Raw genomic sequence first — 26241 nt, 5'->3', positions numbered from 1 at the left:
CAATTACTTGAGCATTTGAAAAAACACATGTTTGAAATAAGGACAGATAGTAGAGTTGATTAAAAGAATGTGTTTACTCGTTGGCAAAAATCTGCTTTGTGTGGCATTTTTTAACTTTTTGCTTAAAAAAACAAAGAGTTTCAGCTGAAAATTTGATTCAGAAATGCTGCCATGGTCTCTTGTGGGAGTTGTAGTTTGATTGCTTCAAGCCGCCATTTGCCTCTGTGGCTCCAAATCGGACTACATCTCCCCTGATGTACCATGACAGCTCGGCAAGAGGAGAGGCCATGGTGCATCATTGGAGAGTTTTCAGAAAATATAAGTTTTTGGTTTTCAATTTTTCAACAAAATTCTAAATTTTCAGAAACCATTTCCAGCGAGCTCTAAGGGATGCACATAAACAATATTTGTGTAATGGGTTTGTTGAGAAGTATTCTGGGGCTGTTTGGATAAATTGGATAAATTCCTGGCATATCTGACATTGCAAACCTTCTGCAATCCCAACCCCATGGATAAACATCATATGTGGTGTTAATAAAATAAAACTGAAAACTACTATCATTATCCTTGCATATGACACAAATTCCAGTATAAGAAAAATACTTTATAGAAAAAAAAAGGTAATGGCCATTTCTTGAACCAGAATTGAACCAAGACAATATTTTCAGAGTAGCCAGCTATACTGTGGTTCAATTAGTAGTAGTAGTAGTAGTAGTAATGGGCTTAAATCAAAATCCCCAAACTTTTTAGGGACAGATTGAATATGAATATGAAGTGAATATAAAATGTGTCATCTCTGTAAAATGGACTAAATCAAACTTCCTGACAGAATTAAACCTTAACCTAAATGGAGCTCATCTCTACCAGACAGAAGTTTCTTATTAATTAATTGTTTCAAGCCATGTTCTCTTTCTACTCTTATTCTCCTTCCTCCTCCCCCCATTCATAGACTAAGGGCTTGTCTCCACTACTGCTTAAGTCAATGTAAGTTACCTCTCTCAGGGGTGTGAACCACCTTTCCCCCTCTGCCCCCCCGAGCAACATAACTTCAACTTAAAGTAGTGTCTACACCACACTATGTCAACAGGAGATGCTCTCCCATCAGCTTAGTGCGTCTTCACCAGATGTGCTAAATCGACTGATTTAGTGTGGTAGTGAAGACAAGCCTAGAGTCATAAATCATAATTTGCCCAAGCCCTTGAAGAAAATAGAAACAAATGCACAGATACTTGTAGTTATACTGCAACTTCTGTACCCTCAAAAAATGTTAGATAGACACGTAAAATAGAATTCTTCGCATGAACAACATTATGTTTTTGTCTTTATCCTGTGCACTCTTCTGGATAATTTGGTTTAGAAATATTTAGCATTTGTAGAAAAAACTTAAGCTGGTCTATTGGTTCAAAGGAAGACCTTGAAATAACTACTGAGTGTGGAAGCACTGTATCTTGCCATGCCAAACTTGTATCTGAATTAATAACTAGGTATTGTATGGTAAAATACATACAGTATAATTTGCCTATGATTGGCTATATCATCCCCTTCTGTTAAAAAACAATGGAAAAGGAAAACAGTCCATGAAATGTATCAGAGGGGTAGCCGTGTTAGTCTGGATCTGTAAAAGCAGCAAAGAGTCCTGTGGCACCTTATAGACTAACAGAAGTTTTGGAGCATGAGCTTTCCGCATCCAACGAAGTGGGTATTCACCCATGAAAGCTCATGCTCCAAAACTTCTGTTAGTCTATAAGGTGCCACAGGACTCTTTGCTGCTTTTACAGTCCATGAAATGTGTTGGTTAGAATCCATGAAACTACCTGAGTAGAGGAATTAACACTCATATAGAGGGGGGGTATTTTCTTCCATAGTTCATAATTATTATGCATTTGCATGGAAGACAATATACAAAAATATCTAGATAACATCTCAGAGGTCAATATTTTAAAGCCTTTAAAATAGGGATGAGAATGTAGGTGGAGAATAGCCACTGGAGCAGTTGACATCCCTAACACTAATATAGATATTTCTATAAACAAGTGATTTTGATCATATTCATTACTGTACAGCCTACATTAGCTATCCTGTTTTGAACATTCTGAAAAAGATTGCTCCAGTGTTTCAGAAAAAGTTGCAATTAATTCTCTACGTGAACATTCAATGATAGAGATTCACACTCACATACACTCACACACAGGGAAGACGTCACATTTTCAGATTGTGACACAGAGTAAGGTAGAAAATAAATTTACTTCTACCAGCTGTTTTTTTGTGTGTGCTTGATGCACTAGATAAGACTACCGAAAGATTCTCAAGCTTTAAAGTCAGTCCTGTTTACTTGCCAGATTAAGCCAATGCTGAATATCAAGTTGCCAATCTGCGAGCATATTGAATCCATCAGACTGATTTTGTTGAACATAATCTGAGACACAATGTCTTTGCTTTTGTGTATGATGCCCTCTCTCTAAGAGATGAGAACCACTATCAGTACTGGGTCTGTTAGTGATGATTGAGTTGCCTTGGCTTTTATAAGGTTCCCAACTCCGACAACTTACAGTTGCTCAGCAGACAGTCTTCTGGGAAGAAATATTCCTGTGACTGAACCTCATCCATCTATGAACCTTCCCTTGTCAGACCTTATAATTTATATCCATGTGGTGTCCTTCAAAATTGATGAAGACTGATCATGTATAAGGAACACATTTTAACTGTCATTGTATTGTATGCTTTGCCTTTAAGAGTAAATTGTGGCCGCGATCCTAATTAGGAAAAAAATATGTTTACCAATCTCTTAGCACTAATGTTTTGTAGGCACTCATGAGCCACTATATTAATTAAGAATTCGCTGTTAGGCTTGGTGCTAAAATAATGTTAGCAACTGAGGGTGGCCCTATTTACAGCATATGCTCTATGTATAATGTATGACCTGCTATCCAGTGCAATTTATCTGTTTGATAAACCTGGTAAGCACTTTTTTTTTAATATAAAATATCTAACAATATTGATCTGGGAAGCTAATTCTATAAAGTACCATATAGGAAATATAATTTGGATCAAATGTTGCACTGATGTAAATGAGGAGTAGATATATTGACTTCAAGTGTAAATGAAATAAGAACTGAAGCCCCTTTTTTTTCTTGATATTTTAAATAAGTACAAAACTTGTTTTTTTTCATCAACATCCTGCATGAAGGCTTTAAGATGCCCACATTTTTTTCATATCTTTATATCAGATTCCACATTGTCTTGCATTATAGCCTCCGCCCTTCAGCTACATTTTGGGTTAATTAATACAATTTTTAGTCCTGAGAAATAGCCTGTGAAAGGTACTGCCAGATTCTCTTATTCAATATCTATCTAGTTATTTATATGCCCTCATCACTGTAATATATTGTGTAGCATAATTTATTGCTGACCCCCCCCATACAAAATAGGGGAGCATAATTCTCATTTTGGGGATAAGTCAATGAAACACATTAAGTGATTTGCCTAAAATATCCATATTTATATCTATATATCTCACACAAGTAGTCTGTTGCAGAACCATCAATTGAAGCAGATCAGCTCATGTCCCCTTCCAATGCTTTAATCCATCTCATCCATCCTTCCAGTGGCAAGATAGTAAGATGTTTTGCTCGGGGGTGTCACGAAACTGTCTCCTATTCATCAGATGCAAGTGGTATGGTTCCTTTGCCTTCTAGCTCATTGCCTGAGAGACTGGGACATTAATAAAAGTCAAGTTTAATCCAAGAGAAATGAAAGTAGTGCTAGTAGGGTAAGAAGGATCCTGAAGAAATAGTGGAGTTGTACTCTCCTCCCTATTGTTGAGTCTCTTTGATCAAGAACTTTGCAATTTGGGAGTGCTTTTAAGGCCACAACTCCCTTGAGATCTCAGGTGGTATTGGTGGGCATCAATGCCTTTTTCTATACATGCCTGGGTTAGTATTTACAGCTGTCACTTTCAAAATGGGCTTCTACAACTCTTTATTCTGTCTTTGGTATCTCCAAAATTGATTATTGAAATACGATCCTCATGGAGATGCCCCTGAAGATTCAGCTAGTGCACTTGACAGTTGGCTCCTTGCCTGGTAATATTGCTGACAGGAAACATTTTATGCCACTTCTTCACCGGTGTCACTGGCTTTCTATTATTTTTGGATGAGATTCAAAGTGTTAACACTCTAAGTATATACAAAATTCAGTGTGTAGAGAAGTCTCGGTAAAGCTCTGTATGGCTTGGTTTCTGACTACCCGAGAGACTGCTTACCTCATTACAAACCACTGAGAGCGGAGTGTAGATGAAGTACTACAGCTAACAGTCCCAGGTATAACTGTCAGGTCCCACAACCTGTAATATTATCAGAGAGCTCTTGATTCCACAGAGCCGGAGTTTGTCTAGGTTTAGGGAAGGATTCAAGTCCCATCTAGGTTTGCAGGCTCTTGTCAGAGGGGTGAAAGAATGATATATGACTAGGGAAGAATTATTGGAAGTGTTTTGGTTTGTAAGTCATTTACTGCACATTTACCCAGAGATAATGGGTGCATTTCATTAACTGGAAAATTGAATAAACAATTCATTACATGGAGCCTAAAATATAATTTTACACATTTATCAGAGTTATTGATGAACATATCTATAAACTCATGATGTTCAAGTCCAAGTTAAATATGTCTGGCATTGTTATTGGCTACACCAACCTAATTATCATCAAATAACTGAAAATGAAGCAGGTATTGGATTTGTTGGCCTCAGGAAAAATTGCCCCTTGTGGAGTGCAGGTTAGCTGAGAGACATTCGCTTTCATAGTCATCTGCAGAAAAGCAAATTGAATTTTAATATAACTGCCTATAACATATATTTCATTGTTAAAATGGGGACAGGTCTCAATTGGGATAATTTAATTCAGTCTTCCCGCAAGATAATTCTATCTCTTTTTTTTCCATTGGCCCCTCGCAATCCTAAAAACTTCAAATAATAATGGTACACAAAGTTCTGTACATTTTTGCCAAACAGAAATATGGTGACTCTAAGCAGAATTCCTAGACAGAGCTCGGTAGAAGGCCTTACTGGGAAAAGTAACAGATGCCTGTTGTAATTCAGCTCACTGCCACATAGATTTGGCATCGGTCTGGTCAGAAGCCAATGTGTATTAGTGGTAAACTGGTACAGTGCAACAGTGCTTGTGAGAGAACCATGATTTTAGATACATGCCTGCCATAATGCTACTAATTCATAGAATCATAGATTATTAGCGTTGGAAGGGACCTCAGGAAATCATCTAGTCCAACCCCCTGCTCAAAGCAGGACCAATCCCCAAATGGCCCCCTCAAAAATTGAGCTCACAACCCTGGGTTTAGCAGGCCAATGCTTAAACCACCAAGCTATCTACAGGTTGAAAGTACTGAAATATCCACGCCCCTTGTCTCTTAAAATTTCATATGGATTTTCCAGTACAGAAATGGTGCCTAGATATAAACTAAACTAACACTACTTAGCACTTTCACAGTCCCTTCCATCTCCAAGCACTTCAAAAACATTAAGGAGCTGATTCTTATTTCAGCAGCACCAGGTGAAGGCAAGTATAACTGCTTGGGCTTCAGTGGTGCCATTATTGATTGACACTGGTGCAAACTCAGAAACACGCTGTAAGTGAATAAGCTTCTGTAGTAAGATGAGGCCCTGAAACATAAACTCTTGTGTCAGAGGCTCAGTCTGAGGCCTGAATCCTGAACCAAAGTACTTCCAGGCATTGCTAATCAAAAGCTGGGCTGTGAGCCAGCGGCAGGCCCCACTCACAGAAGTTGGCGAGAAGAGGGTTGCTAGAAGCAGGTGCATCTACACAAGTGCTAATAAGAGGAATTTGTGCCAAGATGGCTTCAGAACACTCCACAGAGATAACAAGGAACAGGCAGGTACATCTTAAAGACAGGGTCAAAAGGACACCATGATGGCTAGATCTGTTTGAAACAATATGATCAAAGGGGGAGACAGCACCCTAATGAGTCAAGGGGCTGTACCTCAATATGTCAGTAGGGATGAGTAATCTGTCCTGTAACTGTATAAAAGTAGGTCCTGGAGTGCACATCTTTGTCCAGCCTAGGGGGCAGTGGAGTGTCCCACCACTGACTGAGCTGTGTCCATTGCCAGGGGGCACATATTCATAGTATGTCCTGTAGAGTCTATAGGAAGCTATTACTGTGCTTCGTTTGACAATAAACCTGGCTCGGGTTCCTTTGTAACTTACTAGAGTCTGTGGTCTTTGGGGGTTCCCTCGGGGTTTGCTGTGTCAGCTATCTGCTCAAAGCCGGGGCAGCACACAGAGGGAACACGCACACAGCCAACTGTTATCATCATTGAACAAGAGCAGAGCACCACACCGATAGCCGCTGATGACAGCTTCATAACACCCTCATGCAGTGGATAGGTACTCCCAGTATTATCCCACCTAAACACAGTAGGAAAACTGACATGCTTAACTGACTTCCCCAGTGTCAAACAATGAGATACAGGAATTAGGAACATCTTGTGCTCTAACAACTACACCATGTTACTTACTAGATGTGAAGTACCAGCTTCTAACCAATCAGATTTATGGCCAGTCATCCACACTGTTTAGGACGGCAAGTATTTTGCTCTAACCTGTTTATTTGAACTCTTGAAACAATGTCTAAGCTCTTTGGGCAGGGACCGTCTTTCTGTTGTGTGTTTGTACAGTGCCTAACACAAGAGGGTCCTGGTCCATGACAGGTTGGTGCTGTAATACAAATTATAAATAATGTCTTCTGACTATGAGGAACTCAGCATAAAATTCACATTATGAAGACAATTAAAAAGTATTATGACTCAATTATATGATGATCTTCTGGATGTGCTGGATTCAAAATGGCCCCTTTCCTTCTGAAGTGGGATGTAAAGTTGCTTCAGAGCTTGGCCAAAGGTTGAGATACGACCACTTCAGCAGATGCTTATCAGTTCTCATGTCATACTGCAGGTATGTAGTACATTTGCCAATCAAGCCTAATAATCTTGGACCTGATTCTGTGAGGTACTGAGCCCCCTCAATTTGTATTGACATCATTACAAGTTGAAGGGCTCAGTATCTCACAGGAGGCCATCAGCTCCCAAATGTGGTGGGCTGCTTTGTATTAAATTGGGCAGAAACAAGATTAGGGCCAGATTCTGCCTCCAGTTACACCACTGAATGCAAGGATGTACAATGAAGGCTGAATATGGCTTACAGTGGTTTGGCTTGAGATCTAGATCACAAATTCAGTCTTCTTTTCTTTTTCTTCAATTAGATGTCATTTCTGTACCAGGAAAAGAGGCGGAAAGAATGCTCAGATATCTTAAGTCACTTTGCAATGTTTCTTTGGAAACATGCAATTTCCTTACCACAGAGAATGAAAATCCTTGATTCTTTTGTTGAAAATGCTTCCACACTTTATAATAAAATCTTATTTGACGTGCATTGTTCTCTAAGCTGGTGATGACTGCTGCTTATGCTATCTAAAAGGATCAAAAGAAATGTACAATACCTATTAGCCTTACATAAATAGTATTCCTGATCTCAGCGACACTCTTAGATATTGGGGAGGGGAGGAACCATTATTTATATATTTATTTTCTGGGCCCTTTCAGCTTCCTTTCTTCCTGTCACACTGAAACAGGGCATATACCTCTTCTAATAGAGGGCACAGGGCATTTGTGACCAACTTTAATTTCGTTCCCATCATCCTTTCTTTTTGTACAATGGATTAACCAAAGCTTGGCCCTCAACGATCAGTGAACGTTTAGAGAATACGAAGGGCAACAGAATTCAAGGGGAAACAAATGCTATATAGGGTCAACTCTTGAGAGGCACCTACAGAATTTATACAACACTGCATCACTTATTATGTTAAATATCTACCTTGTTCAAGAAACATTGTAAAATCTTGTATGACACCACAAGGATTCAAACACCTTTTAAATAACCACAGTAGGCAACAATAGTAGGCTGAGTGTTACTTTTTCGATCAAAGTTTTTAAAATGACCTCTAACTTAGCACCTGCAATTTTGTGGGTGCAATTACTTGTGGGCAGAAGCCACAGAATGTACATGTCTCTCTGAGATTTATAGACAGACTGATGTCTGAATTCCGTAATTTGTATCTATTGTTGATTGTGTCTGCAAAATGTCACCTTCCATTGATTTCACCCCCAATACTGAACCTACAAGTGATTGCACATACAAAACTGCAGCCAGAAAATCAGAGACAAATTTGGCTTTATAACTGTAGACTTAAAACAGAGGCAATATATTCTAAATACAATCGATTAATGATTTAGTACAGGAAAACAATCAGCAAAACTTTGCCAAGGGACTGATTTAATAGCTACATTATTGACATTAAAACAAACTAAGAACATTGTAAAAAGTTATGAGGAGAAACTACAACAGCCTTCCTGGAACATTAACTTGACAATAAAACGCCCCCTATAGCCTTTTTGTGAAATATGCAATTGCAATTAAAATAGTTTGCAAAATCTACTTTTACTGATGGTCAATTTTACTTTACCATTAAAATATTACCTGCCCATCAGGCAAATAATTTCAGCCACCTTCTTGCTCTGTAAAAAGCAGATTATACATTTCCTAAGGAGATTTTTCTCTCAGGTCAACAGTATATCAGCAGGATGTTACTTTGAAGCAAACTGTCAGGTGCTGGGAGAGCTTGGCAAAAGCCAAAGGAGGTATTAAAATAATTTTAAAATAGTAATAAATGAGGGCAGCAAGAAAAATGCAAAGTTGGTTACAGCCATGTAAGGCTGCTTGTAACTGAGATATTCTTGTAAAAAATAATTTTGTTTCTCTAGAGATGGAACCACTTATATTCTTTACCCTCACTGCTTCTGCTGCTTCTTTTTTTAAAGTCTCTCTTAGGTACTTATATGCTTCCATTATCATAGTATCACCATCTTTGCTGTACTTATTTTCATTACACCCCAAGAAATAGAGAAGTGCTATTATCCCCATTTTACGGAGAGATTAAGTGACTTGCTGAAGGTCACACGGAAAGTCTATGGCAGAGCACAGAATCTTTTTTTTTTTAAATTATTTTTACACTCTTGATGTACTCCAAGGCAGCAGTCGGGGTGGAGAATCGTGAAAAAGAGGAGGACTGAAGAGATAGCTGCAGCAGAGTTGGCTCTGTGAAAAAAGAATGAAAACACTGCCACTCTTTGATCTCTGTGCTGTTCCCAATGCAGCACTTTACTCTAGTACCAGAGCTAACTAATGTTGGCATGAGGTACAAAATTTTAGGGCCTATCAGCATTCATTAGGTTGATCAAGCCCAAATGGATAGCGTGCTTAGCTAGGCTGTGAGTCAGCCATTTTGTCTTACATGATATCTTCCGTGTTCTTATTTTATGTATTGCAAGCTTCTTTTCTCAGTGACCCAAGCTATCCTCACTACCAGCTGCAACCCTTCTTGGAACTCTACAACAATACTGCACATTCCCTGCTCTGAACAAAAACTTCCTCAGTGCTGGATCTGGGATATCCACACTTTGTAGAAATAGCCTGTAGAGGAGAGGTTTGATGGTTTTAGTAAGTGTTTTTAGGTAGGCCCTGACTTCTGCTGCAGGCCCTAACATGCACCATGTATGCTTGGCAAATCCATACTTCTTGTACTACTTAATGTACATGGTACTACATTGTAATGTACTGACTATGGCTCTGGTGCAACTCCATTTGCAATCATTGCTTGTAGTGGAAGTTGGATTGGAACCACTACGACTAGTGGCAACTATATTAGTTCTCCTTTAGCTCAGTGTTAGAGACCTGTGGTTTTGGAACTGAAGGATCAGGGTTTTAGTCTCGGCTGGTTTGTGTGGAGTTTGTACAGCACACGACTCAGTCAGCGGCACATGGCTTAATTACAGTATGTTCTGACATTCTCTGAATGTCAGTGGATGAGTCATTTACACCACTACTGGCAGGACTGAGCTATGCGGACAAACCCCTTTATTCCTAAATATTTTATCAATAGAATATAATGAAAACTACAATGAGGTAACCAGAGATAGTTCTTTAACTAACTGCCGGTTTTAATAAAAACCTCACTCCCCCAGCAAACCCTCTCAGCACTGCTCCAGCCATCAGTCTCCCACTTGCAGCCTCAGCCCCACCACTATTCAGCCACCACCAAACACCTTCCCATCAGACCTCCAGTACTCTATAGAGTGCCCAGCAATCACTTCCCACTCAGGCCCCACCACAGTCACCAGCAATTGAACACCCTCCCACTCACACCACCATGGTGCCCCAGCTCACTTCTCCCTTCCACGCCCCACACCATCGCCAGGAGTCACTCAGATTGTTTTACAATGGATCTTAGCAGCAGCAATACTGAAGTAAAAAAGGAAATTATATGAAATTTCTGAATTTTTGGGTGATTAAATACACTTGCTTCATTGTGCACAGAAAAATAGTCGTTGCTTGAACATTATAGCTGAATTCAGTATCCCATTTTCGAAGAAAACATCCAACATCACATGAAAAGTCATTTACCAGCTGTGTCACTGCATTTTATTTTTCCACACAGCTCACTAGACAGTTTCTGCAGAAGCATCTACGTATCTCATTTTATCTTACACTCTCCTTTTAGTTGTTTTGCTTATTACACTACCTTCTGTCACAGCAGTATGTAAATTAGTTATTTTGCTAATGCACTGAATAGCAAATTCTCTCCTCTCTTACTCTCTAGAGTGCTCCATGGTCAAATTCTCTTTCTACAACCATTTTTGGGGTAATTCATCTGCTCACGCAGCTTCAGCTACCAAGTTTATGGAGATGAGTTGTACAATTCCTTCTCCATTCCTGACCTGGTTCCCTCAAATCCCATATCTCAGCCTATCTCTGGCATCAGCCCCATGAAGTTTCATTGTTAGTTTAAGCTTAACATGGCCAAAAGAGCACTTATCTTTCATATGAAGCCTTTCCTATTCTCTGTTACTGTAGACAACACCATAATCCCCCCTCTACCAATTCAGGTCCATAATTTTGGGGTCATCATAAACTTCATTCTCAAACTTGCCTCACACATCCAGAACATCTTGAAATCTTCCCACTTCTTCCTCCATAGCACTTATAAATTCCAGACTGTTTTTCTGTCCACTCTATTTAGGCCTTCCAGATCTCTCACCATGGTAACCGCAGCATCCTCTATAACACATTACAGCCTGCATAACATCCACACATTACCCCCACCCCCCTCCCCACACACACACCAATCTTTGCAATTCAGGAATTAAAATAATCTTTCTTGTGCATGCAGCAAAGAATCCTGTGGCACCTTATAGACTAACAGACGTTTTGCAGCATGAGCTTTCGTGGGTGAATACCCACTTCGTCGGATGCAAGAGTGGAAATTTCCATTCTTGAAGTGGGTATTCACCCACGAAAGCTCATGCTGCAAAACGTCTGTTAGTCTATAAGGTGCCACAGGATTCTTTGTTGCTTTTACAGATCCAGACTAACACGGCTACCCCTCTGATACCTGACACCATGCTGCAAAACGTCTGTTAGTCTATAAGGTGCCACAGGATTCTTTGCTGCTTTTACAGAACCAGGCTAACACGGCTACCTCTCTGATACTTTCTTGTGCATTGCTCTCATCCCCTGTAATGGCATGCTAAACTGCATTATAAAGTTCAGTCTCTAGGTGATGCTGTATATAAAATACCTTATTTAAGCTAATCTCAGCCATACCTTTAGGGGCGGCTCTAGGAATTGCGCCGCCCCAAGCAGGGCGGCACGCCGCGGGGGGCGCTCTGCCGGTCGCCGGTCCCGCGACTCCGGTGGACCTCCCGCAGACGTGCCTGTGGAGGGTCCGCTGGTCCCGCGGCTCCGGTGGACCTTCCGCAGGCAAGGCTGCGGGAGGTCCACCGGAGCCGCGGGACCAGCGGACCCTCCGCAGGCAAGGCTGCGGGAGGTCCACCGAAGCCGTGGGACCAGCGGACCCTCCGCAGGCACGCCTGCGGGAGGTCCACCGAAGCTGCCTGCCGCCCTCCCGCGGCACGCCGCCCCAAGCATGCGCTTTGCGCGCTGGGGTCTGGAGCCGGCCCTGCATACCTTGCAGTGCATTAAAGGATCTTATGTTGAACTCATCTGGTGTATACAGGCAAGCTCTGTAGCCAGTCGAGATCTGGTACCAGAACATGACATCCCCTCTCTGAATTCTCCCAATTGCCTCAAGTTAGAGCTTTTTCACTTCACCTTCAAAGCCTTTCATAACTTTGACATTCTCTACTTATTTTCTTTTATCTTTGACTATGTGATTTCCCAACCCTTTGCTTTGCTGGTAATGATAGCCTTGATTAATTGTCCACCTCTCCCACAACTAGTTTTGTGCTTTCTTCCACACTGCCCCTCATTTGTGGGATGCCCACCATAAAGTCACGATCACTTTCTTCCCAATCTTTACCCAAGACTCATTCCTACCATGATGCCTACAAGAAATAAAACAGTTCTGTCTGGCTTTGGAAGAGGACCAGTTGGGGTTAGCTACTATTGTAATCTAAGAATCCCAGGACTACTGGAAGTTAGTTTGGAGCACAAGCTGTTAGTGTGTGTGGAGTACAGAGCTGGAGTTCTGCCTGAACAACATTATCCTTTGTGTGTTTGCCTGGACTTACCCAAAAAAGATACTTATCCTCTCCCCACATTGTTTGTCCCCTTGTCTTCTTAGGTTGCAAGTTCTTTGAGTCAGGAACTTTCTCACTGTACTTGGATGTGTCAAGATATTGCATACCATATATAATGTGCACACTACTATACTGCTGCTCCTAGAAAACAATACCAAGTCACACTAAATTACATCTTACCCCTATGTATGATCAATTTACACTTGATATTGTATTACCATTTACAACATGGCAGAATTTATTTAATCCTCCTTTTCCTTGTCTGGGCTACTGTATTATCCATGAGCAAAAAAATGTTAAGCAAGGGTTTTATTAAAATTCAGTTTTAAACTGGTATAATCTATTTTAACATACAAGTACGCAAATGTTAACAAGGTGATAAATCGTGCAAAACAAGGAGATTTAGAGTTAATTTTGGTCAGATCCTCTAAGCTATTTTGGTGCCTTGCTCCTGGTGAAAGCAAATGGAGTTAGGGCACCTGAATACTTTGAGGGTGTAGGCCTCCCGCCTTAACTGAGACCTTTTCAATTACAAAAGAAAAGAAAAATCTAGATAACAGTATGAGTTAAGCAGGCAGCCAGAAGTGTCATCATTAAATTTGCATTGTCTGACTTCTGTCAGTTTATGTAACAGCTTAATGTTCTTTCAATCTAGATGTTTGTATGTGTGAAAGAAAGAACAAACTTGTGTTTCTTTTTATCAATCAGATGATTATTAATCAGAAACTGGAATAATAATAAGACAGCTATTTCCAAAGGGTATTATGTACCCGATAGATCTGAAAGGCTCCAGTGAATCTGTTCTAATCCATAGGTAATAATATGTACACATTTGTTAAAATATGCATAACAATTCCAGCCTAACACAGAAATAGTTATATTCCAGTCTACCTAAATATAATATGCAATTTTAGTAAAACTAATGAAGAAAGAAATGTAACCAAAAATACAATTTTAGTAAGTTATGTCAGTAAATATGTATTTACACTTTACAGAAAATAAATGCAATATTAACATAACACACTAAAATATTGTTGAATAGTTTGTCATATAAATTGTAGTTAGGATGGTTTCAGTTCAGTATGTGAGGGAACATAGCAGTTGAACTGGATGGACATTCATGTTATTCCATCCTTTGATAGATGTAAATTCCTGTTATGGGGACTAATCTTTCAGTCCTTCCATACACCAAATCCCCAGTGACAAGAGTGAGAGTTTTGTCTGAGTTAGGTGTGCAGTATTGGGCCATAGTGGCATTTTTAGGGTGTGTGTTTGTTTCCCATCCTGTTTCCTATTGCTAATGACTACATTTACCTTTAACTTCAGCTCTAAAGAATAAAGCTCTGTGAGTGTCTACACATATTGTAGCCAGGCCCCTGGGCTGAGTGTTCTAAAATTGGTATAAATTGATCCGTGTGTTGCACAGGTCACCTCTGTGATGCACTACAAAGAGTCTCAGATACTATGAAACCTTAGTCTGCTACATGTCAAAGAAATATGCTGTTCCAAAGAGTAATCCTTACTTGAACCCCCGTGTTTATCCATGGTACAATTAAAGTAGCTAAGCCTGGGCTTTTTAGAGAGTCAGTGAATAATGACAAGTCCCTGAGATGTTAGGATTGAGTGATTTTATGATGTGGGCTCTACACTGCATCTCTGAACTCTTTGAAATTTAACCTCTCTGCTGCTGGAGCACTTCTAATCCTTAAATATGCCCTCTAGCTCCTGTACATTTGTCCAGCAGTAATTTGAGGCCATACTATCATGATTATCTATAGTTAAGCCCCTTAAAAGGAAATGCTGATAAAAAGTGTTTTTTAATTATGTTGAAAACCTATTAGAAATTCTGAGTAAATGCTTGATTAGGCATTGTGTTCCTTTGTCTTCATTACTTACAAAGACAACCAATATCCTGTCTAGAGTACTTTAGTCCCGGGAGGACTGTCCCTAACTCTTGCTTGTATCAGCACATGACACATCTTGGAAAGGTACTGCTGAGGATAAAATTAAATACTGGGGCTGTAAAAGGGTTTTAGCTCTTGCTAATGAGTACATTTATTTTTTGCAGTGACAGCACTAAAACTAGTGTGTTTAAATAACATTAAAACACCCATAATTTTTATAGACTTTGAATAGCAAAGACATCAGGCACCAAAAATTGACAGTACAGGGAATGACTGGCAGGCTGTTCTTTTACAACTCATCTGTTGCCAGCTTTTTTCAAGGTTGTGCCACCGATCAAAACTTACAGGTCCTGCTAACGTTACTTATGGAGCTAGAACCACCTGTATAAGGGCTTGAGCCATCTCCTATTGAAGACGATGAAGAGACTTCCATTGCCATTAGTGGGCTCTGGATCAGGCTCTGATGGCCCAGTTGAAAGTTATTAAGTATGGGCCTAAATCTGTCCCTATTCAGCAAAGTGCTTAAGCATACGCTTGACTTCCCATTTACTTCCAAAAAGAAGCACATGCTTAAGCACTTTGCTGAATAGGGACAGATTTAGGCCCATACTTAATAACTTAACTTGAGGCCTAAATGCATTTTCTTCTCCCCAGTCACACAAAGGTCAAGGTTTAACACAAATGCTTATTGAGGGAAACAACGGGTACAGAGAAGCTGAGAAAATATCTTGATGTCACTCTTTGTAAATTAGGAAATGTATGGCTAATTTACTTCCTAAACCCATTCCATTACTTCCCCTCTCCTCTATTTTCAATGTTTATTCTTCAGACCTACAGTATGGTGTGTGGTAAAATGAGGTAACCCAGTCTATAGGTTTTAATTACTGAAGCATTAACAAGTTTCAAAACAAGTTGCATTTGGAGTTTAAAAAGACATTGGCAAAGCTAAGAAAAGGTTTCAATGGATTTGAATATCCTGTTGGGAAAACATTAAACCCTGGGCATAAATGCTGTGAATGGAGGCGACTGAATAGCCTTGCCAGTAATGTTAAAGATTTTTATTACATGCCTAAGTGTGTAACTGCACAATACAAAATGGCAGCTTCCTAGGTGCCAGTTCAGTGACCCAGTGTTAGATAAATATTATGGGGTCTGGTTGTGCCCCTGAGAGCTTTACAGGGATGGGACCCTCAGTGCATAGATCACCTACACAGGAAGAGTGCCTTTATAGCAGCATTCCTCTTCTCCCACATCCTGTAGAAAGTTTCCCACCAGCCAGGGGATCCTCATGGGTGGAGCGAGCAGGCAGAGCGCTAATAACACAGGACAGTTTCCATCCTCTCACTCCACCCCGCAGTCAACAAAGCTCATGGAGCCAAGTCAGAAGCTATACTAATTTTCCACGTCTCCCACCTCCTAAAGAAGAGAATGTCCATTAAGGAAAGTCCTGGGAGCTGCCAGTGGTTGTGGAAGCCCTGACAGCCTAGCTCCAATAAGGCCAGCAGGGAGTGTGAAATTGCACTGGGAATATAGATCTGGCACAGAGGCAGATGCCGCTGGCCCCTGCTGATACCCTGGACTTAGGGGCTGTTCCATTGGGGGCAAATCATAATCTTCTCCAGACAAAACAATTCAGGTAACATTTCCTCCCCATTAGCCTGCTCCCATTGTTCCTCCCCACCCCCATCCCCCAAGGAAAGCACGATCAGGCCCATGTGTTCTAGAAGGACTACTTCACTCTTATGCAGATCAAACAAAAATAAATATTGCCTACTACAAAACTATTAACAGGGCCTAGTCCTTTGTTGGAAGCCACCAAAAAATCAATTTAAATTGGAGCGCTTACATACATAGGTGTGCTGTCCCCTTGCTATGTGACTCCAGGAATCACATGACAGAATTGGACACCACAGGAAGGTACAACAGAATCTCTGCTGAAGTGTATTGCTTTGGGCATTAGCAATTCTTGTAATCCCAGAAGGCACAATACACCAGCAGTGCAGAAAAACTGCTAGCAAGAGATTCTACTTTCCCACACCTGTAGCCTCAAATATTGGCTGAAGTGTCTACTTTTCAGTTTCTATTCCAGCCAGGTGTGGTAAACAGCTAGTCCCAGGAAGTGGTTACATGGGAGCTACCTCTTTTATTTATTTATACATATACATATACATATATATACACACATACATATATATACACACACCCATTCACACACACACACACCTCTACCCCGATATAACGTTGTCCTTGGGAGCCAAAAAATCTTACCGTGTTATAGGTGAAACTGTGTTATATCGAACTTGCTTTGATCTGCCGAAGTGCGCAGCCCCACCCTCCCGCTTTACTGCTTTATATCCGAATTCATATTATATTGGGTCGCGTTATATCGGGATAGAGGTGTATATATGCATTATGTATATAAAAGCATAAAAATGATCACAATGTGTATAGGATATGCATATAGCCCGAGACCCAATTTATCCTAGTCTCAGATCACATTTAACAGAAAAAAGAAAAAACCCCAAAGATGCAAAACTCAATGACTGTCATGCAGTCAAAAAGGAGAAAATTCATATTTACAGCAAACACTCCACTCTTAATTCATGCCATTGTGGAAAAACCTCCAGCATAGCATCATGCAATATTTAATTACTCTTCCCTTTTATAAAAAAAATCATTTCTACATTCTTGATGATGCATATATACTTTAGACTGCCAAGATTAGTTTCTTTTACAGAAAAAGAAAACATAATAGAACCCTCTGAGCTTCAAATGGTACAACATACAAATCATAATTAGTTTATATAATCATGTCCCCTTCAGAAGACTACCTACTTTTTATTATGCAAATGAAGTCTGGGTGGAAGATTTTCAAACCTTGCTCCCTGCAAAGGAAATGAACAGCCACTTGGCTAAACCACAAAGAAAAATGATTCTATTATCCTATTTTGTACAGACAAACAAGCATAGATCATCTCCTCTGGGGACTGAATACATGCCTATGATATGTTTGCCCTGAAGACTGCTTCAACATAGTTCTTGCAAACAGCTGGTCCCAGGAAGTAGTTAAATTGCAGTTATGTCTCATTTCATTCATAAGTATAATATTTACAAACAGCAACTACTTTTTATTATATAGACATTTTCTTCTCCTGCAAAGCCCTAGAGGTCAGAGTATCAGACTTGCAAAATTAAGCAAACTAAAACACCATTAACATTTTATTGACTTAGATAATTCTGCTATAACTGTGAGAAAGCCGGAACAAAATTTTTTCGAGTATTCACACAAATCTAAAAAAGAATTTGCTTCAGATGTGCTTGTGCCCCTTTTGCATTTGCTTTCCACTGATGTAATGAAGTTTTCTTTGCATAAATTCTCATGGTAAATAAAATGTTACGCATTACTGTTACAGTATTTGCAACAGAGGTGGTATATGTTATATGGGAACATACCCTGCTTGATATGGCCATGGAGACTGATTTTCCCAACTCCTGAGTCATGACAAATCAAATGAGGCAGGCAAAGATCTGATCACCTTTGAAATTAGGATTGCATGCAGGAATTTATGCTTTGCGAATGGAGGAGAAACCCCTGATTCTAAAGACACATGACCCTTCTTGTCCTCAATACAGAACATGGGCTAGTTAAGGGGAAGACTTTAAAACCTCCTCTTTCTTAACTACAATATGAATCCTCAGACAGGTTTGACTATAAACAATACCTACAGAAACTGGCTTCTCTGAGAGTCTCCACCCCGGGCAAAACACGGAGCTTAACCCATACAATCTCCTTAATAACCATGTAGGTGCAGATACTGTCTCTGGCTCATTACAACAACTTGTACCACCCCCTGCTGCCTAGTAACCCTCCATTGTCCTACAGCTGCAGAGGAGTTAATTGCCCACCTTCTTTAAGTGGTCTCCTACAACATGTGTAACCCCTCACACTTAATGTGTCCCACCTTGTATTTAGCTTGGACACTCTATAGTTTCCTCCTCCAGACCTGAAAAAGAGCTCTGTGAAATCTGAAAGATCATCCTTTCCACCAACCAAAGTTGGTCCAATAAGAGAGATTACCTCACCCACCTTGTTTCTCTCGTATCCTAGGAACAACCCAGCTACAATAACACTGCAAATAATGATATTTAATGTAAGGGACAGACACTTCCAAGGCAGTACTTGTGGGGTGATAGCAGGAAACCTGACATCACCCTTGTTAAAAGGCTTCCATTAGGAGGGACTGCACAGTATTTCAGGTATTCAGAAATAGCTGAATCATCATGGAGATATCATAATTGTCATGATGGACCAAATCATGAATGGCTTTTATGTGGGAGCACATTTAAAAGGATGTGTAATGATTGCATATAAAGACTCATTTCCCTTGTGCACCCCACAGAAAGGGCCCATCATACCTTGCCAACTGTGTACACATGAAATTGAAACCAATAAAGCAGGTGACTAGGGAATCCTTCAGTGCTATTTTTACACAGACTCCTTTTAGTGTGGAGTCATACTTTAAACTGGTGAAAACAAATTAATCCCAAGTCTCTTCTTTTAAAATTATGTGCTCAGAGAATTCCAAGGGCACTTGCTCAGAATCAGCCTCAAAGATCTCCAATTAATCTATACAAAGAAAAGAATAAATATGAAATGGAACTGGTCAGCCTTTGGAATTGACACAATAAATTAAGTTTAGTAAGAGCTCTGTGATTTGACCTGTTAGAGAAAATATTTGTATTGATCTCCTTATCAGGAGCAAATCATCAGCTAGGACTAACATTAATTATACTTTTCTTCACTAGCAATTATTTATAGCCTCCTTCAGTGGTCATTTTCCCCCATCTGTGTGGAGAAACTTATTTGTCTCTATGACTGGGTCAGAGCAGCCTGAAAAGATGATAATGTCATACAATCTCTAGGGAGAAAAGTTTATGGCAAAGCCAGTAGAGATGACACATTATATCTGCTCTTTATTTGTCTGTATTATTTTATTAGAGAAGACTTTTCTAATCACATCAGCATTTGAAAAACTCCCAATTGTTCAGTATTTGACATGTTCTAGTTCTTACAGAAGCTAGATATACAGTACCTTAAGAATGATAATATTAAATATGTGTTAATTAATAAAGTGAAGCTCAAATAAATAAATTGATAGACGAAACTTCTAGGTAATTCAGAAATGACAGTAGATGCAGTTTTAAATCTATACACAGTACTTTTGCTTGAACTGTGGTGGAGCTGCCATTTATAAATGTAATCTTGGTATTGCTATGAATCGCCCAGTCTAGTAACTCAACACTTTACAAACATAAATGGGAGGAGAGCACACACAGATAGATGGCAGTCTAGTTCTTGGTGGATTTGTAAGATGAAATTCACCCCTTTGCAAAGATCCCTATTTTGAGGATTTTACACATACACACACACACATATATATATTATTCATTCTGCTCACATGAGAACAAACATCTCTCTGTCATATTTAAAATGCAAAACACAATTCCATATTTGTAAATTACACTGTGTGCTACAGAATTGTTGGTATTCATTTAACAGAAAGAGGAAAATTATGCCAACATCACCCCCTATTTTTAACATTTGGAATTCAGATCTGTTTCTAAGATGCTCTTGTTGTTTTCACACAAAATCTACAAACCCTCATCTCCTCATGTAATTAAATTAGGTGTGTTCTGTAATGAAGAGAGATGGGTGAAATAGTTAAGGTAAATTAAGAAACTCCTGTACCCATGACTCAAAACTCAAACGGATCCTGAATCAGACGTTTTGGAGGTGTGAAAAAGCTTAACTTCCCCATAAATTATTTTTAATTTGTGCACTCTTCACCTCTTCACTTTCAAGTCCTCACCAAAACCAGATTCGGAAGAGCTCAAATGCCAAGATAAAGATTAAGTGTCTATTCTCATAGTATTTCCCACCTAGCAGGAGTGAAGAGATATCTTAGTATCAGAGACTTTCTAAACTTGTTAAATCTGAAGATCCAGAATTTCAGATGCTTTATGCAAATAACCCATTGCCCTAATTTATATATTTGACCATGACAGTCCTCATTTACATAAATGGCAGAAGGTAACTGGGCACAACACACCAGAGTCCAGAACCCACCACTCACTCTCTAACTTTATCCATCTCTCTCTCTCACTCTCTCTCACCACCTGAATCATTAGCTCTCTGGGATCTTGCAAGAGGAGGAGACCAAAGGAGTGACTTGAAAATGGAGAGGAAGCAGCTGGTGCCCAGAGAGGGCACCTGGACATTACTTGTATCGGAATCGTAGCTTGAGCAAATTGTAACAAATCCGGATCAAAATTTTACATACGATACAAAATAAATAAATGAAATATTTGTTTTCTTTCTTATGAAACATGAAACCAGTGTGCTATGTGGTGTGTATGTTGGGAAGTTAAAGATTTCATGGGGCGTTTGATGTCTCCTGTCCAAGAAATAGGGAATGAATCCAGATGTCCTGGTCAACTTGGGTAATTCAACCTTCACTTAAAATTGCCCCCTACAGTTGAAGGTTAATTGCATCCTATCTCCTCACAAAGCACTGTAATTATGGTTTGCCATGCCTCCTGCTCCACAGAGAACAACCTCCTTTGTCCTCTTATCCCCCACCCCACACAGCACAGCATTCCCTGCTACCTAACTGATCCACTTGAATTTACCGAGGTGCCATGACCCATTCTCACCATCTTGCTCCCTGCAGGTCTCTGGCTCTTTCTTATTGTAGAGACCACATGGAGGCTACTCTCTCCATACCCTTTTCCTCTGTGGATCTCTAAGGGCACACACTCTGTTGTACAGGCTCACTTTTGCAACTGCCTGTGCAGAAAATCCAAAGGGCTCTATGAGAATGTGCTCAAAATTCAGAGTGTCCTGGGGAAACAGAGAATGCTTAACAGATCTGACTCTTTTCATAAGGCTTCCATCCCAATTTTGCAGATTCAGGGGGTCCAGACTGAATCCTACGTATTAATTCAACACCGCTGCTTCGAACAGCGGTTCCCAAACTTTTTCTAAGGTGACCCACCAACTGCATTTTGCTTCTTTTGCAACCCATCCAGGATCCAGGAAGGGGCCCAAAGTCAAAGGCCAGCAATATTCTCCTCCCTGCACCAAGGGGGCACCGACCACTCGCAGCAGCTCCCTATGCATTGGCACCGTTACCATAATCCTGGCCCAGTTCAGAGGGGAGGTGCTGGGAGGAGACAGGACGCAGAGCAAGCTGGTCCCACACTCATCCCACAGTGGTGACTCCTGTCCTGCTGGACTGGGACCAGCTTCCCACCCAGGCATTATGACCTGGCACATGGGTCGCAGTGCTATTCAGGTTTGGTCCTGAGTGGCACCATGACCCCAAGAGCTAGGACACAATGCCCAGAGTAGGGAACTGGGTCCAGCCCTGCAGGACAGGAGAATCCACTGTTGATGAGAGTAGAATGGGTTCCCTCTCCAACCCCCATCCCCATGGCCGCCTCTCCATGCCAGCCGCACAATCCAGCTACAGTCTTCTGTTTGGGAAAAACTAGCTTAGTAGATAATTAAAGATATCTACATTTTTAAGAATATCTTTTCTAACATGTCAGATGTGCCTGTCACTTGTTTTTTTTGCATAGATTTATTCTTTGTTTAGGATAAATCTGACTCACCACCCCTTGATAAGCAGGCCTCAGTGCTGTGTGATGTTGTTTCTGCAGAAAAACAAATACACACACACATTCAGCCCCCTTTCAATATGTTGAAAAGGACACTGCATCACCCCCTCCTTGTTTAATTTCCAGCTCCTACACAAAACAAGAAAAAATTATATAATCTTCCAGCTGCCTTTTCATTTACAACAAACTTCCAAGTATTCTTACAATTGCAGCTCTTATTTAGAAATAGAAATACCTCACGGTGGTATTCTACTTTATTGAATAAAGTGGTCATTCCATTAGAAACCAAGACCCTTCACTGATGTATGCAACCAATTTAAAAAAAAAGAGAGAATCAAACAAAACAGCAACCAATGCTCAGCTGCTATCCCAACCATGCTTTTTAAGCAGGGTATGAAATACTCTTCTATTCCAACTGTTTTGTGCAACATCTCACTCCTCAGTAATTATTTACCCGTCCCATCTACAGACAGTTTAAGCTCCTAAATTGTCCTACCCATTATACATTTTGGGCTAGATTCAGAAAGGAACGTAAGCATGGTGACAACAGGCATTGCCACACCTAACTTTTAGGTGTCTAGAAAAATCACTGGAATTCACAAACCTAGGTTAGGCACTGTATACAATGAATGCAGAGAAATGGGCACCTCTGAATGGGATTCACAAAAGCCAGTATGCTAGACAGCTTCCCACCTAAACTAGTCCATGGGAGGTGCCAGGTTGGGAAGTGTGTGCTAAGCCTCACCCTTCTCTCAGAGATAGGCAGCAAAATCTGGTTCACAGGGAGTCACCTCTCTGAGCTTGGAATTCTCATTGCATACCCTTTATTGGCTTTAGGCATCTATGCCATTTTGTCAAGAAGCCGAAGGGGGACAGGGGAGAGGGCAAAGAGGACTTCATAGCTTTTAGTCCTGTGTTTAGGGTACTCACTTGAGTTAATTAAAGAGTCACTGGAGCAAGGAGACTGGATCCTGGGTCTCTTACATGAGTGCTCTAAAAAGCCAGGTATGCAGTTATTCTCATGTGCATTCTCTCTCTCTCTTGGCTACTGATTCTTCCATTATTTAGTCTACTCTAGAATGGCTTCAACAGGAGATATGAAGGGAGCTACACATCAAAATATTCTATAGCCTACTGTTCGGGCCACTCACCTGAGAAGTGGAAGATTCCAATTCAAATCCTCTCTCTCCCTTAGGCAGAGGAGGGATTTGAACCAGGGCCCCCCGGTGAGTATTCTGACCACTGGGCTAAAAGTGATGAGGGAGGTCCTCCACCACTCTCACTCATTGACTGTATTGTGCAAGCTCATCTATAAGGGCCCAATCCTGCTAGGCAACTCAGAGCATCTTTACTGGTCAGGCCTTGCAGGCAATTTAAGTAGACAAATGCCTATCTTTCTGCAGTTTATGAATTTCTCTGGGGCTTATGTGTCCAGATGCCTGGCATGGGGCTGCAGTGTACATCTCACATGACCCAGCCATCTCAGCTGATACTCCCTCTTTTCCATGATGGGGGCTACATGCATCCTGGCTCATACCATTTCATTAATATTAGCTCTCATCTTACCCAGCATCCACATGAACATTTTCATTTCAGCAATATGAAATAGCTGTTCTTGTCTTTTCCTCATTGGCCACCATTCTGACCCAATGTCATAGCTGGCCCAATCATGATCTCATGTGGTTTCCTCTTATTTATATGGCATGTTCTTATCTCAGAAAAATTCCCTTGATTTACACCAAGTGCTCTTTTTCACTGCATCCACATTCCCATTATGACTGAACTGAGGTATTTAAATTGTTGCACATACTTAAACTCTGTACCGTCTAGTTGTGCTGGCTTCTCATTGTCCCTCTCAGTGAAGCAATGCATGTATTCCATCTTTTGTCAGCTGATTCATAAGCCATTTTTGTTTAATGCAGCCTTCCATAGCTCTAGGTCCCTTTTCAGTCCATATTTATCTTCATGGCACAACATGTCATTAAGAGAGCATGCTTTTCACTAATCTCCTGCATCAAGGTGTTCATTACAGTCACAAATAGGGATAAGCTTAATGATCCTTGATGTAAACCTACCATCAACAGTAGCTCACCATAGCCTCAGCTGTTTCTCACTACTGTGGTGCTACACCCGTGCATGTCCATGATTATCTGATCACGTCTCCAGCATATTGCGCTACCAAGGCCCACCATAATTATTCTCTAGGAACTCTGTCAAACCTTCTTTACAGCCACACACACAGCAAATTCCTTATACTTCTCCTGCATTTCTTGTGCTGCAAACACTGAATCCATTGTTGACCTTCCTGGAATAAACCTGAATTAATTGTCACTTCCTTGATGCTCCAGCTTGTTTGAAAGTCTTTTCTTGATCATTCTTTTCAAACATCATCAGGTGACATTAAAATGATGGGTCAGTAATTACATTCTTGTCATCTCCTTTATGCTTAAAGATATGGACCACTGTGCTCTTGAACCAGTTGTTGGGAATTTTTCCAGTACAGAGAATTAAGAATTCCATCCTACATTCATCATCTTTTGGGCTGAGTCTCCACCAAAGTGATGTCTTGCGAGGTTGCTTGTACATACTCCCCTCAATGATTCCTTTGCATTCTTTTCATTAAGCAGTTTCTCACAAATCTGCAGACACGTCCTGATTTCACTGTATTTCACCAGGACACTTCTGATTTCATCTTTGACACACATCACAGGTCCCAAGTCCTATTTTGTCTCACCTTGGGTAATCTATTTAGGAGTGCTGGAGCAATTTGTATAGTAGGGGTGCTGAGAGCCATTGAACCAAACTGTAAATCCTGTATATGATGGAAACCACTTCAAACCAGGGGGTGTAGAAGCAACCCTAGCACCTATAACTTCCCCACGTTCTTACTTTCTGCCAACCACTTAAATCTTTTCTTATTCTTTACTGCCTTCTGCACATCGCTGGACCACCACCACATCTCCTTTCCTTGAAATTTCTCTCCTTTTGTTTGGCCACAAGCAGCTTGTATTCTTTCTGTAATGTGTTGGATATTTCCCCCCAAACATCTCATCATGGTTGGTTTGGTCATCCGTAAATCTCAGACTGACTTCCCTATCTGTGAGCCTCCGCACTTTATCTTTTGTTTTACAGCTGGCCTTTTGTCCCAACTAGCCTTTTTCCACACAAACTGGAAATCAGAGACCCTTCTCCTAGGAAGACTGCCTACCACAGCTAATGAGCCCCATCTGCCTGGAGCAATATGGGTACAAGATGCCAGACACCCACTTTTCACACTCCTCTTACCCCCTTTCAGTTAATAAAACCTCCACCACCAAAAAAAGCAAGTGGTTGGAGTTTAGCTGTCAGAGGCTATATGTTATGCTGCCCACTTGAGGCCTTTTCTAGGAAATGAGAGCTTATCCTCAAGCACACTTTGACTATGACAGCTCTAGGAGACACATCTCTTTAGGAGAGAACTTGAACTAAAACCCAAAATACAAAAATCTCCTGAACTCTTATAAGTTTTATCTGGAGCCAAACTCTGCTGCTGACCCATATGAATGCTCCTGAGGTTTGTAAAAATGTGGATCTTGATCAAGATGTGAACATTGCCATTTAGATCCCTCCCTAAATGAACTAGTCAACTAGTCCCCTACACCTGGAAAAAATACACTCCTTCCCCAGAATACAGGAGAGGGTCCACATTTTCCACCTTTTCCTGTTGGCCTCACAGTGCAGGCAATGTAACACTGATTGGTGGCTTTGTACATAAAGCAGACAGACAACTGAATTAATACTTAATTCATAAGGCTGGTCATAAAGAACTCAAGGGACTCGTCTGATGTTTTGTTATAGAAAGCAGCAATCGAATATGAGATATCTGTTCAGTCCATGATGTCTTTCGCTTAAAGAGCTGGATGAAAGCTGTACATAAGTAATACACTTGCTGAGGCTGCTTACCAGTATCATTTGCACATAAATAGAAAATTA

At 40.5% G+C, this 26241-nt stretch overlaps 1 long non-coding RNA gene across 1 annotated transcript in view; it reads right to left on the bottom strand.

Moving 5' to 3' along the window:
• Positions 1–3911: 3911 nt before the first annotated feature.
• The window catches only part of LOC120374834, an 87576-nt gene continuing 65246 nt past the window's right edge, over positions 3912–26241 (bottom strand). The window contains exons 3-8 of the long non-coding RNA XR_005586268.1: positions 17425–17474; positions 7388–7501; positions 7234–7302; positions 6635–6749; positions 4693–4805; positions 3912–4139 (exon numbers count right to left, since the gene is read on the bottom strand). This is a non-coding gene — a long non-coding RNA (uncharacterized LOC120374834). The remainder of the gene's footprint in view (positions 4140–4692; positions 4806–6634; positions 6750–7233; positions 7303–7387; positions 7502–17424; positions 17475–26241) is intronic.

Source organism: Mauremys reevesii, linkage group 11, assembly GCF_016161935.1.
Source record: "Mauremys reevesii isolate NIE-2019 linkage group 11, ASM1616193v1, whole genome shotgun sequence".
In the NCBI taxonomy this organism is placed as follows: domain Eukaryota; kingdom Metazoa; phylum Chordata; order Testudines; family Geoemydidae; genus Mauremys; species Mauremys reevesii.
Note: the sequence above shows the minus strand (reverse complement) of the source record. Positions and strands in the feature narration are given on the sequence as shown.